The 19,311-nt window shown below is 44.2% G+C and overlaps 11 pseudogenes; all 11 read left to right on the top strand.

The window, feature by feature from the left end:
• Positions 1-709: 709 nt before the first annotated feature.
• LOC130332825 (U2 spliceosomal RNA) lies at positions 710-973 on the top strand (annotated as a pseudogene).
• Positions 974-2,443: 1,470 nt separating this feature from the next.
• Positions 2,444-2,699, top strand: LOC130332938 (U2 spliceosomal RNA; annotated as a pseudogene).
• Positions 2,700-4,889: 2,190 nt separating this feature from the next.
• Positions 4,890-5,153, top strand: LOC130332824 (U2 spliceosomal RNA; annotated as a pseudogene).
• Positions 5,154-6,598: 1,445 nt separating this feature from the next.
• On the top strand, positions 6,599-6,862 carry LOC130332822 (U2 spliceosomal RNA; annotated as a pseudogene).
• A 1,472-nt stretch (positions 6,863-8,334) lies between these two features.
• LOC130332905 (U2 spliceosomal RNA) lies at positions 8,335-8,599 on the top strand (annotated as a pseudogene).
• A 1,466-nt stretch (positions 8,600-10,065) lies between these two features.
• On the top strand, positions 10,066-10,329 carry LOC130332821 (U2 spliceosomal RNA; annotated as a pseudogene).
• Positions 10,330-11,813: 1,484 nt separating this feature from the next.
• Positions 11,814-12,077, top strand: LOC130332819 (U2 spliceosomal RNA; annotated as a pseudogene).
• A 1,479-nt stretch (positions 12,078-13,556) lies between these two features.
• LOC130332904 (U2 spliceosomal RNA) lies at positions 13,557-13,821 on the top strand (annotated as a pseudogene).
• Positions 13,822-15,304: 1,483 nt separating this feature from the next.
• LOC130332818 (U2 spliceosomal RNA) lies at positions 15,305-15,568 on the top strand (annotated as a pseudogene).
• A 1,463-nt stretch (positions 15,569-17,031) lies between these two features.
• Positions 17,032-17,295, top strand: LOC130332820 (U2 spliceosomal RNA; annotated as a pseudogene).
• Positions 17,296-18,761: 1,466 nt separating this feature from the next.
• Positions 18,762-19,025, top strand: LOC130332919 (U2 spliceosomal RNA; annotated as a pseudogene).
• Positions 19,026-19,311: the final 286 nt, after the last annotated feature.

Below are 19,311 nucleotides of genomic sequence, written 5' to 3'. Positions count from 1 at the left end.
GGAGTTGCTGACATGAGTGCAATCTACAAAGCCGTTGAGGCTGATCCTCATGGGAGGATTATTGCACCAGGACCCTTAGCACTTTTAAAATGCCATTCAATGCCACGGGCTAGATGTAAACTGCAGATGACCATGTTGTGGTAGTTACCATGGATACCCAAGTGATGTGTGAGCTAACACATAGGCCCAACAGATTCCAAGAAGGCCAGAATCACCAGCGGCACCACCATCGATTGTCAGGTCACCCGGATTCAGCAAATACCAGAGTCCAAAATGATGCAGGTTTATACTGTTAATTTTCAGTTTATCGTTACAGTTGGTGTTATTCCATGTCGGAAGGGACGCAGCTACAGCCAGTGGGGTAACTAGAGACAGGCAGGCAGCTATGTGCAACAAAGGTAGGCGTGTTGTTTTCATATGCAGATCTGAAATATTGTCTTATATGCAAGAGGAGGAGTGATGGGGGTTCAGGCAAAAGCCAGGCTATGGATTGCATTGCTAAATGCTCCATCAGAGTGCAATGGTCGCCTGTCCTTTTTTTAAGTGATGATGTGGGTTTAGCCTGTGCTGTATGTATGTATGGGTGGCTGACTGCCACCCACCCAGAAAGTGTATGGGAGGCTGGTTGGCTGCCAGCCTTCCTTCCATTCCTATGAGTAATGTGAGTGCTCATGAAGGGGACATGGTTGGGTCCACCCCTTTCCCGGTTATCCCCTCTAGGCCTTTTGGCTTAGATCAAGTGTAAAAAAAGAAAGGATCTTGCGACAGATCGCATCCTGAGGCACGTTTTTTTTTGTGTGAATACTTGCACTTGGGTGACTTGTGAGCACATACTGATACATACGTTCCCTATCTGGGGACCATAAATTAAATGGATTTTTGAGAAAGGGAGCTGATTTGGAAGCTTGCTTCTGTCGCCCTATGCATTGACCCGATGTGGCAGTATCTTCGGGTAGTGAACAGTGCACCACCCCATTCCAGTGTTAAACAAGAAAGATTCTCATTTAATCCTCCGTGGGTGAGAATTTGAGTTTGAGAATTGGAGACCAAAATGATGAGTTGCACTGACTGGTTTATGAACGTCTATTCATTTAGCGTTTTAATGACCATGTTTGCACACTGATTGGTGTAAAAAAATAAAATAAAACTAAATAATAATAATCTAGCACACCTGTGCAGGTTTGACATGACATGACAGGTAGCTGTCTTGTGGGTGGTGCTGAATCCTGTTAAATGACATGAGGGTCTCATGCCTATACACAAGGGTGTGTCATTGCTGTTGCTTGACCATGCATTGGTTTCTGTGGTCAGTGAATGATAAAAACAAAATTTACCATCCATTGATGGATGGGAAATCCGCCATGAGGCATTTGTTTTTAGAAACTGCTGCTCACAACCAATGTTGCAATGGAGTGTCTCCATCTGCTGGTGGTATTGGAAAGGCATTAGTGCTATGACAGGGTCTGAAGAAGAAGAAGAAGAAGAAGAAGACGGAAAAAAATATATATAAAAAGAAAAAGAGAGAGAGAGAGACTGACTTAGTGAGCGAGTGAGTGAGAGAGTGAGAGTGAGTGAGAGTGAATGAGTGAGTGAGTGATTGAGTGAGTGAGTGAGTGAGTGAGAACAAATGAGTTAAAGCAAGTGAGTGAGAGAGATCGAATGAATGAAAGTCTGAATGACAGAAAGAAAAAAGGATGAAGAAAGAAGCATGAAGAAAAAAAAATGTATATGGAGTTGCTGACATGAGTGCAATCTACAAAGCCGTTGAGGCTGATCCTCATGGGAGGATTATTGCACCAGGACCCTTAGCACTTTTAAAATGCCATTCAATGCCACGGGCTAGATGTAAACTGCAGATGACCATGTTGTGGTAGTTACCATGGATACCCAAGTGATGTGTGAGCTAACACATAGGCCCAACAGATTCCAAGAAGGCCAGAATCACCAGCGGCACCACCATCGATTGTCAGGTCACCCGGATTCAGCAAATACCAGAGTCCAAAATGATGCAGGTTTATACTGTTAATTTTCAGTTTATCGTTACAGTTGGTGTTATTCCATGTCGGAAGGGACGCAGCTACAGCCAGTGGGGTAACTAGAGACAGGCAGGCAGCTATGTGCAACAAAGGTAGGCGTGTTGTTTTCATATGCAGATCTGAAATATTGTCTTATATGCAAGAGGAGGAGTGATGGGGGTTCAGGCAAAAGCCAGGCTATGGATTGCATTGCTAAATGCTCCATCAGAGTGCAATGGTCGCCTGTCCTTTTTTTAAGTGATGATGTGGGTTTAGCCTGTGCTGTATGTATGTATGGGTGGCTGACTGCCACCCACCCAGAAAGTGTATGGGAGGCTGGTTGGCTGCCAGCCTTCCTTCCTTCCATTCCTATGAGTAATGTGAGTGCTCATGAAGGGGACATGGTTGGGTCCACCCCTTTCCCGGTTATCCCCTCTAGGCCTTTTGGCTTAGATCAAGTGTAAAAAAAGAAAGGATCTTGCGACAGATCGCATCCTGAGGCACGTTTTTTTTTGTGTGAATACTTGCACTTGGGTGACTTGTGAGCACATACTGATACATACGTTCCCTATCTGGGGACCATAAATTAAATGGATTTTTGAGAAAGGGAGCTGATTTGGAAGCTTGCTTCTGTCGCCCTATGCATTGACCCGATGTGGCAGTATCTGTCACGATGCCGGCTGGCAGGTAGTGGATCCTCTGTGCCAGAGAGGGATTGGCGTGGACCGTGCTAGTGGACCGGTTCTAAGCCACTACTGGTTTTCACCAGAGCCCGCCGCAAAGCGGGATGGTCTTGCTGCGGCGGTAGTGACCAGGTCGTATCCACTAGCAACGGCTCACCTCTCTGGCTGCTGAAGATAGGCGCGGTACAAGGGAGTAGGCAAAAGCAAGGTCGGACGTAGCAGAAGGTCGGGGCAGGCAGCAAGGATCGTAGTCAGGGGCAACGGCAGAAGGTCTGGAAACACAGGCAAGGAACACACAAGGAACGCTTTCACTGGCACTAAGGCAACAAGATCCGGCAAGGGAGTGCAGGGGAAGTGAGGTGATATAGGGAAGTGCACAGGTGAACACACTAATTGGAACCACTGCGCCAATCAGCGGCGCAGTGGCCCTTTAAATCGCAGAGACCCGGCGCGCGCGCGCCCTAGGGAGCGGGGCCGCGCGCGCCGGGACAGAACAGACGGAGAGCGAGTCAGGTAGGGGAGCCGGGGTGCGCATCGCGAGCGGGCGCTACCCGCATCGCGAATCGCATCCCGGCTGGCAGCGGAATCGCAGCGCCCCGGGTCAGAGGACGTGACCGGAGCGCTGCCGCGGGGAGAGTGAAGCGAGCGCTCCGGGGAGGAGCGGGGACCCGGAGCGCTCGGCGTAGCAGTATCTTCGGGTAGTGAACAGTGCACCACCCCATTCCAGTGTTAAACAAGAAAGATTCTCATTTAATCCTCCGTGGGTGAGAATTTGAGTTTGAGAATTGGAGACCAAAATGATGAGTTGCACTGACTGGTTTATGAACGTCTATTCATTTAGCGTTTTAATGACCATGTTTGCACACTGATTGGTGTAAAAAAATAAAATAAAACTAAATAATAATAATCTAGCACACCTGTGCAGGTTTGACATGACATGACAGGTAGCTGTCTTGTGGGTGGTGCTGAATCCTGTTAAATGACATGAGGGTCTCATGCCTATACACAAGGGTGTGTCATTGCTGTTGCTTGACCATGCATTGGTTTCTGTGGTCAGTGAATGATAAAAACAAAATTTACCATCCATTGATGGATGGGAAATCCGCCATGAGGCATTTGTTTTTAGAAACTGCTGCTCACAACCAATGTTGCAATGGAGTGTCTCCATCTGCTGGTGGTATTGGAAAGGCATTAGTGCTATGACAGGGTCTGAAGAAGAAGAAGAAGAAGAAGAAGAAGAAGACGGAAAAAAATATATATAAAAAGAAAAAGAGAGAGAGAGAGACTGACTTAGTGAGCGAGTGAGTGAGAGAGTGAGAGTGAGTGAGAGTGAATGAGTGAGTGAGTGATTGAGTGAGTGAGTGAGTGAGTGAGAACAAATGAGTTAAAGCAAGTGAGTGAGAGAGATCGAATGAATGAAAGTCTGAATGACAGAAAGAAAAAAGGATGAAGAAAGAAGCATGAAGAAAAAAAAATGTATATGGAGTTGCTGACATGAGTGCAATCTACAAAGCCGTTGAGGCTGATCCTCATGGGAGGATTATTGCACCAGGACCCTTAGCACTTTTAAAATGCCATTCAATGCCACGGGCTAGATGTAAACTGCAGATGACCATGTTGTGGTAGTTACCATGGATACCCAAGTGATGTGTGAGCTAACACATAGGCCCAACAGATTCCAAGAAGGCCAGAATCACCAGCGGCACCACCATCGATTGTCAGGTCACCCGGATTCAGCAAATACCAGAGTCCAAAATGATGCAGGTTTATACTGTTAATTTTCAGTTTATCGTTACAGTTGGTGTTATTCCATGTCGGAAGGGACGCAGCTACAGCCAGTGGGGTAACTAGAGACAGGCAGGCAGCTATGTGCAACAAAGGTAGGCGTGTTGTTTTCATATGCAGATCTGAAATATTGTCTTATATGCAAGAGGAGGAGTGATGGGGGTTCAGGCAAAAGCCAGGCTATGGATTGCATTGCTAAATGCTCCATCAGAGTGCAATGGTCGCCTGTCCTTTTTTTAAGTGATGATGTGGGTTTAGCCTGTGCTGTATGTATGTATGGGTGGCTGACTGCCACCCACCCAGAAAGTGTATGGGAGGCTGGTTGGCTGCCAGCCTTCCTTCCATTCCTATGAGTAATGTGAGTGCTCATGAAGGGGACATGGTTGGGTCCACCCCTTTCCCGGTTATCCCCTCTAGGCCTTTTGGCTTAGATCAAGTGTAAAAAAAGAAAGGATCTTGCGACAGATCGCATCCTGAGGCACGTTTTTTTTTGTGTGAATACTTGCACTTGGGTGACTTGTGAGCACATACTGATACATACGTTCCCTATCTGGGGACCATAAATTAAATGGATTTTTGAGAAAGGGAGCTGATTTGGAAGCTTGCTTCTGTCGCCCTATGCATTGACCCGATGTGGCAGTATCTTCGGGTAGTGAACAGTGCACCACCCCATTCCAGTGTTAAACAAGAAAGATTCTCATTTAATCCTCCGTGGGTGAGAATTTGAGTTTGAGAATTGGAGACCAAAATGATGAGTTGCACTGACTGGTTTATGAACGTCTATTCATTTAGCGTTTTAATGACCATGTTTGCACACTGATTGGTGTAAAAAAATAAAATAAAACTAAATAATAATAATCTAGCACACCTGTGCAGGTTTGACATGACATGACAGGTAGCTGTCTTGTGGGTGGTGCTGAATCCTGTTAAATGACATGAGGGTCTCATGCCTATACACAAGGGTGTGTCATTGCTGTTGCTTGACCATGCATTGGTTTCTGTGGTCAGTGAATGATAAAAACAAAATTTACCATCCATTGATGGATGGGAAATCCGCCATGAGGCATTTGTTTTTAGAAACTGCTGCTCACAACCAATGTTGCAATGGAGTGTCTCCATCTGCTGGTGGTATTGGAAAGGCATTAGTGCTATGACAGGGTCTGAAGAAGAAGAAGAAGAAGAAGAAGAAGACGGAAAAAAATATATATAAAAAGAAAAAGAGAGAGAGAGAGAGAGACTGACTTAGTGAGCGAGTGAGTGAGAGAGTGAGAGTGAGTGAGAGTGAATGAGTGAGTGAGAACAAATGAGTTAAAGCAAGTGAGTGAGAGAGATCGAATGAATGAAAGTCTGAATGACAGAAAGAAAAAAGGATGAAGAAAGAAGCATGAAGAAAAAAAAATGTATATGGAGTTGCTGACATGAGTGCAATCTACAAAGCCGTTGAGGCTGATCCTCATGGGAGGATTATTGCACCAGGACCCTTAGCACTTTTAAAATGCCATTCAATGCCACGGGCTAGATGTAAACTGCAGATGACCATGTTGTGGTAGTTACCATGGATACCCAAGTGATGTGTGAGCTAACACATAGGCCCAACAGATTCCAAGAAGGCCAGAATCACCAGCGGCACCACCATCGATTGTCAGGTCACCCGGATTCAGCAAATACCAGAGTCCAAAATGATGCAGGTTTATACTGTTAATTTTCAGTTTATCGTTACAGTTGGTGTTATTCCATGTCGGAAGGGACGCAGCTACAGCCAGTGGGGTAACTAGAGACAGGCAGGCAGCTATGTGCAACAAAGGTAGGCGTGTTGTTTTCATATGCAGATCTGAAATATTGTCTTATATGCAAGAGGAGGAGTGATGGGGGTTCAGGCAAAAGCCAGGCTATGGATTGCATTGCTAAATGCTCCATCAGAGTGCAATGGTCGCCTGTCCTTTTTTTAAGTGATGATGTGGGTTTAGCCTGTGCTGTATGTATGTATGGGTGGCTGACTGCCACCCACCCAGAAAGTGTATGGGAGGCTGGTTGGCTGCCAGCCTTCCTTCCATTCCTATGAGTAATGTGAGTGCTCATGAAGGGGACATGGTTGGGTCCACCCCTTTCCCGGTTATCCCCTCTAGGCCTTTTGGCTTAGATCAAGTGTAAAAAAAGAAAGGATCTTGCGACAGATCGCATCCTGAGGCACGTTTTTTTTTGTGTGAATACTTGCACTTGGGTGACTTGTGAGCACATACTGATACATACGTTCCCTATCTGGGGACCATAAATTAAATGGATTTTTGAGAAAGGGAGCTGATTTGGAAGCTTGCTTCTGTCGCCCTATGCATTGACCCGATGTGGCAGTATCTTCGGGTAGTGAACAGTGCACCACCCCATTCCAGTGTTAAACAAGAAAGATTCTCATTTAATCCTCCGTGGGTGAGAATTTGAGTTTGAGAATTGGAGACCAAAATGATGAGTTGCACTGACTGGTTTATGAACGTCTATTCATTTAGCGTTTTAATGACCATGTTTGCACACTGATTGGTGTAAAAAAATAAAATAAAACTAAATAATAATAATCTAGCACACCTGTGCAGGTTTGACATGACATGACAGGTAGCTGTCTTGTGGGTGGTGCTGAATCCTGTTAAATGACATGAGGGTCTCATGCCTATACACAAGGGTGTGTCATTGCTGTTGCTTGACCATGCATTGGTTTCTGTGGTCAGTGAATGATAAAAACAAAATTTACCATCCATTGATGGATGGGAAATCCGCCATGAGGCATTTGTTTTTAGAAACTGCTGCTCACAACCAATGTTGCAATGGAGTGTCTCCATCTGCTGGTGGTATTGGAAAGGCATTAGTGCTATGACAGGGTCTGAAGAAGAAGAAGAAGAAGAAGAAGAAGAAGAAGAAGACGGAAAAAAATATATATAAAAAGAAAAAGAGAGAGAGAGAGAGAGACTGACTTAGTGAGCGAGTGAGTGAGAGAGTGAGAGTGAATGAGTGAGTGAGTGATTGAGTGAGTGAGTGAGTGAGTGAGAACAAATGAGTTAAAGCAAGTGAGTGAGAGAGATCGAATGAATGAAAGTCTGAATGACAGAAAGAAAAAAGGATGAAGAAAGAAGCATGAAGAAAAAAAAATGTATATGGAGTTGCTGACATGAGTGCAATCTACAAAGCCATTGAGGCTGATCCTCATGGGAGGATTATTGCACCAGGACCCTTAGCACTTTTAAAATGCCATTCAATGCCACGGGCTAGATGTAAACTGCAGATGACCATGTTGTGGTAGTTACCATGGATACCCAAGTGATGTGTGAGCTAACACATAGGCCCAACAGATTCCAAGAAGGCCAGAATCACCAGCGGCACCACCATCGATTGTCAGGTCACCCGGATTCAGCAAATACCAGAGTCCAAAATGATGCAGGTTTATACTGTTAATTTTCAGTTTATCGTTACAGTTGGTGTTATTCCATGTCGGAAGGGACGCAGCTACAGCCAGTGGGGTAACTAGAGACAGGCAGGCAGCTATGTGCAACAAAGGTAGGCGTGTTGTTTTCATATGCAGATCTGAAATATTGTCTTATATGCAAGAGGAGGAGTGATGGGGGTTCAGGCAAAAGCCAGGCTATGGATTGCATTGCTAAATGCTCCATCAGAGTGCAATGGTCGCCTGTCCTTTTTTTAAGTGATGATGTGGGTTTAGCCTGTGCTGTATGTATGTATGGGTGGCTGACTGCCACCCACCCAGAAAGTGTATGGGAGGCTGGTTGGCTGCCAGCCTTCCTTCCATTCCTATGAGTAATGTGAGTGCTCATGAAGGGGACATGGTTGGGTCCACCCCTTTCCCGGTTATCCCCTCTAGGCCTTTTGGCTTAGATCAAGTGTAAAAAAAGAAAGGATCTTGCGACAGATCGCATCCTGAGGCACGTTTTTTTTTTGTGTGAATACTTGCACTTGGGTGACTTGTGAGCACATACTGATACATACGTTCCCTATCTGGGGACCATAAATTAAATGGATTTTTGAGAAAGGGAGCTGATTTGGAAGCTTGCTTCTGTCGCCCTATGCATTGACCCGATGTGGCAGTATCTTCGGGTAGTGAACAGTGCACCACCCCATTCCAGTGTTAAACAAGAAAGATTCTCATTTAATCCTCCGTGGGTGAGAATTTGAGTTTGAGAATTGGAGACCAAAATGATGAGTTGCACTGACTGGTTTATGAACGTCTATTCATTTAGCGTTTTAATGACCATGTTTGCACACTGATTGGTGTAAAAAAATAAAATAAAACTAAATAATAATAATCTAGCACACCTGTGCAGGTTTGACATGACATGACAGGTAGCTGTCTTGTGGGTGGTGCTGAATCCTGTTAAATGACATGAGGGTCTCATGCCTATACACAAGGGTGTGTCATTGCTGTTGCTTGACCATGCATTGGTTTCTGTGGTCAGTGAATGATAAAAACAAAATTTACCATCCATTGATGGATGGGAAATCCGCCATGAGGCATTTGTTTTTAGAAACTGCTGCTCACAACCAATGTTGCAATGGAGTGTCTCCATCTGCTGGTGGTATTGGAAAGGCATTAGTGCTATGACAGGGTCTGAAGAAGAAGAAGAAGAAGAAGAAGACGGAAAAAAATATATATAAAAAGAAAAAGAGAGAGAGAGAGAGAGAGACTGACTTAGTGAGCGAGTGAGTGAGAGAGTGAGTGAGAGTGAATGAGTGAGTGAGTGATTGAGTGAGTGAGTGAGTGAGTGAGAACAAATGAGTTAAAGCAAGTGAGTGAGAGAGATCGAATGAATGAAAGTCTGAATGACAGAAAGAAAAAAGGATGAAGAAAGAAGCATGAAGAAAAAAAAATGTATATGGAGTTGCTGACATGAGTGCAATCTACAAAGCCGTTGAGGCTGATCCTCATGGGAGGATTATTGCACCAGGACCCTTAGCACTTTTAAAATGCCATTCAATGCCACGGGCTAGATGTAAACTGCAGATGACCATGTTGTGGTAGTTACCATGGATACCCAAGTGATGTGTGAGCTAACACATAGGCCCAACAGATTCCAAGAAGGCCAGAATCACCAGCGGCACCACCATCGATTGTCAGGTCACCCGGATTCAGCAAATACCAGAGTCCAAAATGATGCAGGTTTATACTGTTAATTTTCAGTTTATCGTTACAGTTGGTGTTATTCCATGTCGGAAGGGACGCAGCTACAGCCAGTGGGGTAACTAGAGACAGGCAGGCAGCTATGTGCAACAAAGGTAGGCGTGTTGTTTTCATATGCAGATCTGAAATATTGTCTTATATGCAAGAGGAGGAGTGATGGGGGTTCAGGCAAAAGCCAGGCTATGGATTGCATTGCTAAATGCTCCATCAGAGTGCAATGGTCGCCTGTCCTTTTTTTAAGTGATGATGTGGGTTTAGCCTGTGCTGTATGTATGTATGGGTGGCTGACTGCCACCCACCCAGAAAGTGTATGGGAGGCTGGTTGGCTGCCAGCCTTCCTTCCATTCCTATGAGTAATGTGAGTGCTCATGAAGGGGACATGGTTGGGTCCACCCCTTTCCCGGTTATCCCCTCTAGGCCTTTTGGCTTAGATCAAGTGTAAAAAAAGAAAGGATCTTGCGACAGATCGCATCCTGAGGCACGTTTTTTTTTGTGTGAATACTTGCACTTGGGTGACTTGTGAGCACATACTGATACATACGTTCCCTATCTGGGGACCATAAATTAAATGGATTTTTGAGAAAGGGAGCTGATTTGGAAGCTTGCTTCTGTCGCCCTATGCATTGACCCGATGTGGCAGTATCTTCGGGTAGTGAACAGTGCACCACCCCATTCCAGTGTTAAACAAGAAAGATTCTCATTTAATCCTCCGTGGGTGAGAATTTGAGTTTGAGAATTGGAGACCAAAATGATGAGTTGCACTGACTGGTTTATGAACGTCTATTCATTTAGCGTTTTAATGACCATGTTTGCACACTGATTGGTGTAAAAAAATAAAATAAAACTAAATAATAATAATCTAGCACACCTGTGCAGGTTTGACATGACATGACAGGTAGCTGTCTTGTGGGTGGTGCTGAATCCTGTTAAATGACATGAGGGTCTCATGCCTATACACAAGGGTGTGTCATTGCTGTTGCTTGACCATGCATTGGTTTCTGTGGTCAGTGAATGATAAAAACAAAATTTACCATCCATTGATGGATGGGAAATCCGCCATGAGGCATTTGTTTTTAGAAACTGCTGCTCACAACCAATGTTGCAATGGAGTGTCTCCATCTGCTGGTGGTATTGGAAAGGCATTAGTGCTATGACAGGGTCTGAAGAAGAAGAAGAAGAAGAAGAAGAAGAAGAAGAAGACGGAAAAAAATATATATAAAAAGAAAAAGAGAGAGAGAGAGAGAGAGACTGACTTAGTGAGCGAGTGAGTGAGAGAGTGAGAGTGAGTGAGAGTGAATGAGTGAGTGAGTGATTGAGTGAGTGAGTGAGTGAGTGAGAACAAATGAGTTAAAGCAAGTGAGTGAGAGAGATCGAATGAATGAAAGTCTGAATGACAGAAAGAAAAAAGGATGAAGAAAGAAGCATGAAGAAAAAAAAATGTATATGGAGTTGCTGACATGAGTGCAATCTACAAAGCCGTTGAGGCTGATCCTCATGGGAGGATTATTGCACCAGGACCCTTAGCACTTTTAAAATGCCATTCAATGCCACGGGCTAGATGTAAACTGCAGATGACCATGTTGTGGTAGTTACCATGGATACCCAAGTGATGTGTGAGCTAACACATAGGCCCAACAGATTCCAAGAAGGCCAGAATCACCAGCGGCACCACCATCCATTGTCAGGTCACCCGGATTCAGCAAATACCAGAGTCCAAAATGATGCAGGTTTATACTGTTAATTTTCAGTTTATCGTTACAGTTGGTGTTATTCCATGTCGGAAGGGACGCAGCTACAGCCAGTGGGGTAACTAGAGACAGGCAGGCAGCTATGTGCAACAAAGGTAGGCGTGTTGTTTTCATATGCAGATCTGAAATATTGTCTTATATGCAAGAGGAGGAGTGATGGGGGTTCAGGCAAAAGCCAGGCTATGGATTGCATTGCTAAATGCTCCATCAGAGTGCAATGGTCGCCTGTCCTTTTTTTAAGTGATGATGTGGGTTTAGCCTGTGCTGTATGTATGTATGGGTGGCTGACTGCCACCCACCCAGAAAGTGTATGGGAGGCTGGTTGGCTGCCAGCCTTCCTTCCATTCCTATGAGTAATGTGAGTGCTCATGAAGGGGACATGGTTGGGTCCACCCCTTTCCCGGTTATCCCCTCTAGGCCTTTTGGCTTAGATCAAGTGTAAAAAAAGAAAGGATCTTGCGACAGATCGCATCCTGAGGCACGTTTTTTTTTGTGTGAATACTTGCACTTGGGTGACTTGTGAGCACATACTGATACATACGTTCCCTATCTGGGGACCATAAATTAAATGGATTTTTGAGAAAGGGAGCTGATTTGGAAGCTTGCTTCTGTCGCCCTATGCATTGACCCGATGTGGCAGTATCTTCGGGTAGTGAACAGTGCACCACCCCATTCCAGTGTTAAACAAGAAAGATTCTTATTTAATCCTCCGTGAGTGAGAATTTGAGTTTGAGAATTGGAGACCAAAATGATGAGTTGCACTGACTGGTTTATGAACGTCTATTCATTTAGCGTTTTAATGACCATGTTTGCACACTGATTGGTGTAAAAAAATAAAATAAAACTAAATAATAATAATCTAGCACACCTGTGCAGGTTTGACATGACATGACAGGTAGCTGTCTTGTGGGTGGTGCTGAATCCTGTTAAATGACATGAGGGTCTCATGCCTATACACAAGGGTGTGTCATTGCTGTTGCTTGACCATGCATTGGTTTCTGTGGTCAGTGAATGATAAAAACAAAATTTACCATCCATTGATGGATGGGAAATCCGCCATGAGGCATTTGTTTTTAGAAACTGCTGCTCACAACCAATGTTGCAATGGAGTGTCTCCATCTGCTGGTGGTATTGGAAAGGCATTAGTGCTATGACAGGGTCTGAAGAAGAAGAAGAAGAAGAAGAAGAAGAAGAAGACGGAAAAAAATATATATAAAAAGAAAAAGAGAGAGAGAGAGAGAGACTGACTTAGTGAGCGAGTGAGTGAGAGAGTGAGAGTGAGTGAGAGTGAATGAGTGAGTGAGTGATTGAGTGAGTGAGTGAGTGAGTGAGAACAAATGAGTTAAAGCAAGTGAGTGAGAGAGATCGAATGAATGAAAGTCTGAATGACAGAAAGAAAAAAGGATGAAGAAAGAAGCATGAAGAAAAAAAAATGTATATGGAGTTGCTGACATGAGTGCAATCTACAAAGCCGTTGAGGCTGATCCTCATGGGAGGATTATTGCACCAGGACCCTTAGCACTTTTAAAATGCCATTCAATGCCACGGGCTAGATGTAAACTGCAGATGACCATGTTGTGGTAGTTACCATGGATACCCAAGTGATGTGTGAGCTAACACATAGGCCCAACAGATTCCAAGAAGGCCAGAATCACCAGCGGCACCACCATCGATTGTCAGGTCACCCGGATTCAGCAAATACCAGAGTCCAAAATGATGCAGGTTTATACTGTTAATTTTCAGTTTATCGTTACATTTGGTGTTATTCCATGTCGGAAGGGACGCAGCTACAGCCAGTGGGGTAACTAGAGACAGGCAGGCAGCTATGTGCAACAAAGGTAGGCGTGTTGTTTTCATATGCAGATCTGAAATATTGTCTTATATGCAAGAGGAGGAGTGATGGGGGTTCAGGCAAAAGCCAGGCTATGGATTGCATTGCTAAATGCTCCATCAGAGTGCAATGGTCGCCTGTCCTTTTTTTAAGTGATGATGTGGGTTTAGCCTGTGCTGTATGTATGTATGGGTGGCTGACTGCCACCCACCCAGAAAGTGTATGGGAGGCTGGTTGGCTGCCAGCCTTCCTTCCATTCCTATGAGTAATGTGAGTGCTCATGAAGGGGACATGGTTGGGTCCACCCCTTTCCCGGTTATCCCCTCTAGGCCTTTTGGCTTAGATCAAGTGTAAAAAAAGAAAGGATCTTGCGACAGATCGCATCCTGAGGCACGTTTTTTTTTTGTGTGAATACTTGCACTTGGGTGACTTGTGAGCACATACTGATACATACGTTCCCTATCTGGGGACCATAAATTAAATGGATTTTTGAGAAAGGGAGCTGATTTGGAAGCTTGCTTCTGTCGCCCTATGCATTGACCCGATGTGGCAGTATCTTCGGGTAGTGAACAGTGCACCACCCCATTCCAGTGTTAAACAAGAAAGATTCTCATTTAATCCTCCGTGGGTGAGAATTTGAGTTTGAGAATTGGAGACCAAAATGATGAGTTGCACTGACTGGTTTATGAACGTCTATTCATTTAGCGTTTTAATGACCATGTTTGCACACTGATTGGTGTAAAAAAATAAAATAAAACTAAATAATAATAATCTAGCACACCTGTGCAGGTTTGACATGACATGACAGGTAGCTGTCTTGTGGGTGGTGCTGAATCCTGTTAAATGACATGAGGGTCTCATGCCTATACACAAGGGTGTGTCATTGCTGTTGCTTGACCATGCATTGGTTTCTGTGGTCAGTGAATGATAAAAACAAAATTTACCATCCATTGATGGATGGGAAATCCGCCATGAGGCATTTGTTTTTAGAAACTGCTGCTCACAACCAATGTTGCAATGGAGTGTCTCCATCTGCTGGTGGTATTGGAAAGGCATTAGTGCTATGACAGGGTCTGAAGAAGAAGAAGAAGAAGAAGAAGAAGAAGAAGACGGAAAAAAATATATATAAAAAGAAAAAGAGAGAGAGAGAGAGAGACTGACTTAGTGAGCGAGTGAGTGAGAGAGTGAGAGTGAGTGAGAGTGAATGAGTGAGTGAGTGATTGAGTGAGTGAGTGAGTGAGTGAGTGAGAACAAATGAGTTAAAGCAAGTGAGTGAGAGAGATCGAATGAATGAAAGTCTGAATGACAGAAAGAAAAAAGGATGAAGAAAGAAGCATGAAGAAAAAAAAATGTATATGGAGTTGCTGACATGAGTGCAATCTACAAAGCCGTTGAGGCTGATCCTCATGGGAGGATTATTGCACCAGGACCCTTAGCACTTTTAAAATGCCATTCAATGCCACGGGCTAGATGTAAACTGCAGATGACCATGTTGTGGTAGTTACCATGGATACCCAAGTGATGTGTGAGCTAACACATAGGCCCAACAGATTCCAAGAAGGCCAGAATCACCAGCGGCACCACCATCGATTGTCAGGTCACCCGGATTCAGCAAATACCAGAGTCCAAAATGATGCAGGTTTATACTGTTAATTTTCAGTTTATCGTTACAGTTGGTGTTATTCCATGTCGGAAGGGACGCAGCTACAGCCAGTGGGGTAACTAGAGACAGGCAGGCAGCTATGTGCAACAAAGGTAGGCGTGTTGTTTTCATATGCAGATCTGAAATATTGTCTTATATGCAAGAGGAGGAGTGATGGGGGTTCAGGCAAAAGCCAGGCTATGGATTGCATTGCTAAATGCTCCATCAGAGTGCAATGGTCGCCTGTCCTTTTTTTAAGTGATGATGTGGGTTTAGCCTGTGCTGTATGTATGTATGGGTGGCTGACTGCCACCCACCCAGAAAGTGTATGGGAGGCTGGTTGGCTGCCAGCCTTCCTTCCATTCCTATGAGTAATGTGAGTGCTCATGAAGGGGACATGGTTGGGTCCACCCCTTTCCCGGTTATCCCCTCTAGGCCTTTTGGCTTAGATCAAGTGTAAAAAAAGAAAGGATCTTGCGACAGATCGCATCCTGAGGCACGTTTTTTTTTGTGTGAATACTTGCACTTGGGTGACTTGTGAGCACATACTGATACATACGTTCCCTATCTGGGGACCATAAATTAAATGGATTTTTGAGAAAGGGAGCTGATTTGGAAGCTTGCTTCTGTCGCCCTATGCATTGACCCGATGTGGCAGTATCTTCGGGTAGTGAACAGTGCACCACCCCATTCCAGTGTTAAACAAGAAAGATTCTCATTTAATCCTCCGTGGGTGAGAATTTGAGTTTGAGAATTGGAGACCAAAATGATGAGTTGCACTGACTGGTTTATGAACGTCTATTCATTTAGCGTTTTAATGACCATGTTTGCACACTGATTGGTGTAAAAAAATAAAATAAAACTAAATAATAATAATCTAGAACACCTGTGCAGGTTTGACATGACATGACAGGTAGCTGTCTTGTGGGTGGTGCTGAATCCTGTTAAATGACATGAGGGTCTCATGCCTATACACAAGGGTGTGTCATTGCTGTTGCTTGACCATGCATTGGTTTCTGTGGTCAGTGAATGATAAAAACAAAATTTACCATCCATTGATGGATGGGAAATCCGCCATGAGGCATTTGTTTTTAGAAACTGCTGCTCACAACCAATGTTGCAATGGAGTGTCTCCATCTGCTGGTGGTATTGGAAAGGCATTAGTGCTATGACAGGGTCTGAAGAAGAAGAAGAAGAAGAAGAAGAAGACGGAAAAAAATATATATAAAAAGAGAGAGAGAGAGAGAGACTGACTTAGTGAGCGAGTGAGTGAGAGAGTGAGAGTGAGTGAGAGTGAATGAGTGAGTGAGTGATTGAGTGAGTGAGTGAGTGAGAACAAATGAGTTAAAGCAAGTGAGTGAGAGAGATCGAATGAATGAAAGTCTGAATGACAGAAAGAAAAAAGGATGAAGAAAGAAGCATGAAGAAAAAAAAATGTATATGGAGTTGCTGACATGAGTGCAATCTACAAAGCCGTTGAGGCTGATCCTCATGGGAGGATTATTGCACCAGGACCCTTAGCACTTTTAAAATGCCATTCAATGCCACGGGCTAGATGTAAACTGCAGATGACCATGTTGTGGTAGTTACCATGGATACCCAAGTGATGTGTGAGCTAACACATAGGCCCAACAGATTCCAAGAAGGCCAGAATCACCAGCGGCACCACCATCGATTGTCAGGTCACCCGGATTCAGCAAATACCAGAGTCCAAAATGATGCAGGTTTATACTGTTAATTTTCAGTTTATCGTTACAGTTGGTGTTATTCCATGTCGGAAGGGACGCAGCTACAGCCAGTGGGGTAACTAGAGACAGGCAGGCAGCTATGTGCAACAAAGGTAGGCGTGTTGTTTTCATATGCAGATCTGAAATATTGTCTTATATGCAAGAGGAGGAGTGATGGGGGTTCAGGCAAAAGCCAGGCTATGGATTGCATTGCTAAATGCTCCATCAGAGTGCAATGGTCGCCTGTCCTTTTTTTAAGTGATGATGTGGGTTTAGCCTGTGCTGTATGTATGTATGGGTGGCTGACTGCCACCCACCCAGAAAGTGTATGGGAGGCTGGTTGGCTGCCAGCCTTCCTTCCATTCCTATGAGTAATGTGAGTGCTCATGAAGGGGACATGGTTGGGTCCACCCCTTTCCCGGTTATCCCCTCTAGGCCTTTTGGCTTAGATCAAGTGTAAAAAAAGAAAGGATCTTGCGACAGATTGCATCCTGAGGCACGTTTTTTTTTGTGTGAATACTTGCACTTGGGTGACTTGTGAGCACATACTGATACATACGTTCCCTATCTGGGGACCATAAATTAAATGGATTTTTGAGAAAGGGAGCTGATTTGGAAGCTTGCTTCTGTCGCCCTATGCATTGACCCGATGTGGCAGTATCTTCGGGTAGTGAACAGTGCACCACCCCATTCCAGTGTTAAACAAGAAAGATTCTCATTTAATCCTCCGTGGGTGAGAATTTGAGTTTGAGAATTGGAGACCAAAATGATGAGTTGCACTGACTGGTTTATGAACGTCTATTCATTTAGCGTTTTAATGACCATGTTTGCACACTGATTGGTGTAAAAAAATAAAATAAAACTAAATAATAATAATCTAGCACACCTGTGCAGGTTTGACATGACATGACAGGTAGCTGTCTTGTGGGTGGTGCTGAATCCTGTTAAATGACATGAGGGTCTCATGCCTATACACAAGGGTGTGTCATTGCTGTTGCTTGACCATGCATTGGTTTCTGTGGTCAGTGAATGATAAAAACAAAATTTACCATCCATTGATGGATGGGAAATCCGCCATGAGGCATTTGTTTTTAGAAACTGCTGCTCACAACCAATGTTGCAATGGAGTGTCTCCATCTGCTGGTGGTATTGGAAAGGCATTAGTGCTATGACAGGGTCTGAAGAAGAAGAAGAAGAAGAAGAAGAAGAAGACGGAAAAAAATATATATAAAAAGAGAGAGAGAGAGAGAGACTGACTTAGTGAGCGAGTGAGTGAGAGAGTGAGAGTGAGTGAGAGTGAATGAGTGAGTGAGTGATTGAGTGAGTGAGTGAGTGAGAACAAATGAGTTAAAGCAAGTGAGTGAGAGAGATCGAATGAATGAAAGTCTGAATGACAGAAAGAAAAAAGGATGAAGAAAGAAGCATGAAGAAAAAAAAATGTATATGGAGTTGCTGACATGAGTGCAATCTACAAAGCCGTTGAGGCTGATCCTCATGGGAGGATTATTGCACCAGGACCCTTAGCACTTTTAAAATGCCATTCAATGCCACGGGCTAGATGTAAACTGCAGATGACCATGTTGTGGTAGTTACCATGGATACCCAAGTGATGTGTGAGCTAACACATAGGCCCAACAGATTCCAAGAAGGCCAGAATCACCAGCGGCACCACCATCGATTGTCAGGTCACCCGGATTCAGCAAATACCAGAGTCCAAAATGATGCAGGTTTATACTGTTAATTTTCAGTTTATCGTTACAGTTGGTGTTATTCCATGTCGGAAGGGACGCAGCTACAGCCAGTGGGGTAACTAGAGACAGGCAGGCAGCTATGTGCAACAAAGGTAGGCGTGTTGTTTTCATATGCAGATCTGAAATATTGTCTTATATGCAAGAGGAGGAGTGATGGGGGTTCAGGCAAAAGCCAGGCTATGGATTGCATTGCTAAATGCTCCATCAGAGTGCAATGGTCGCCTGTCCTTTTTTTAAGTGATGATGTGGGTTTAGCCTGTGCTGTATGAATGTATGGGTGGCTGACTGCCACCCACCCAGAAAGTGTATGGGAGGCTGGTTGGCTGCCAGCCTTCCTTCCATTCCTATGAGTAATGTGAGTGCTCATGAAGGGGACATGGTTGGGTCCACCCCTTTCCCGGTTATCCCCTCTAGGCCTTTTGGCTTAGATCAAGTGTTAAAAAAGAAAGGATCTTGCGACAGATCGCATCCTGAGGCACGTTTTTTTTTGTGTGAATACTTGCACTTGGGTGACTTGTGAGCACATACTGATACATACGTTCCCTATCTGGGGACCATAAATTAAATGGATTTTTGAGAAAGGGAGCTGATTTGGAAGCTTGCTTCTGTCGCCCTATGCATTGACCCGATGTGGCAGTATCTTCGGGTAGTGAACAGTGCACCACCCCATTCCAGTGTTAAACAAGAAAGATTCTCATTTAATCCTCCGTGGGTGAGAATTTGAGTTTGAGAATTGGAGACCAAAATGATGAGTTGCACTGACTGGTTTATGAACGTCTATTCATTTAGCGTTTTAATGACCATGTTTGCACACTGATTGGTGTAAAAAAATAAAATAAAACTAAATAATAATAATCTAGCACACCTGTGCAGGTTTGACATGACATGACAGGTAGCTGTCTTGTGGGTGGTGCTGAATCCTGTTAAATGACATGAGGGTCTCATGCCTATAC

Source organism: Hyla sarda, unplaced genomic scaffold (genome assembly GCF_029499605.1).
Source record: "Hyla sarda isolate aHylSar1 unplaced genomic scaffold, aHylSar1.hap1 scaffold_391, whole genome shotgun sequence".
Lineage (NCBI taxonomy): Eukaryota > Metazoa > Chordata > Amphibia > Anura > Hylidae > Hyla > Hyla sarda.
This window is presented reverse-complemented; position numbering and strand designations above follow the sequence as displayed.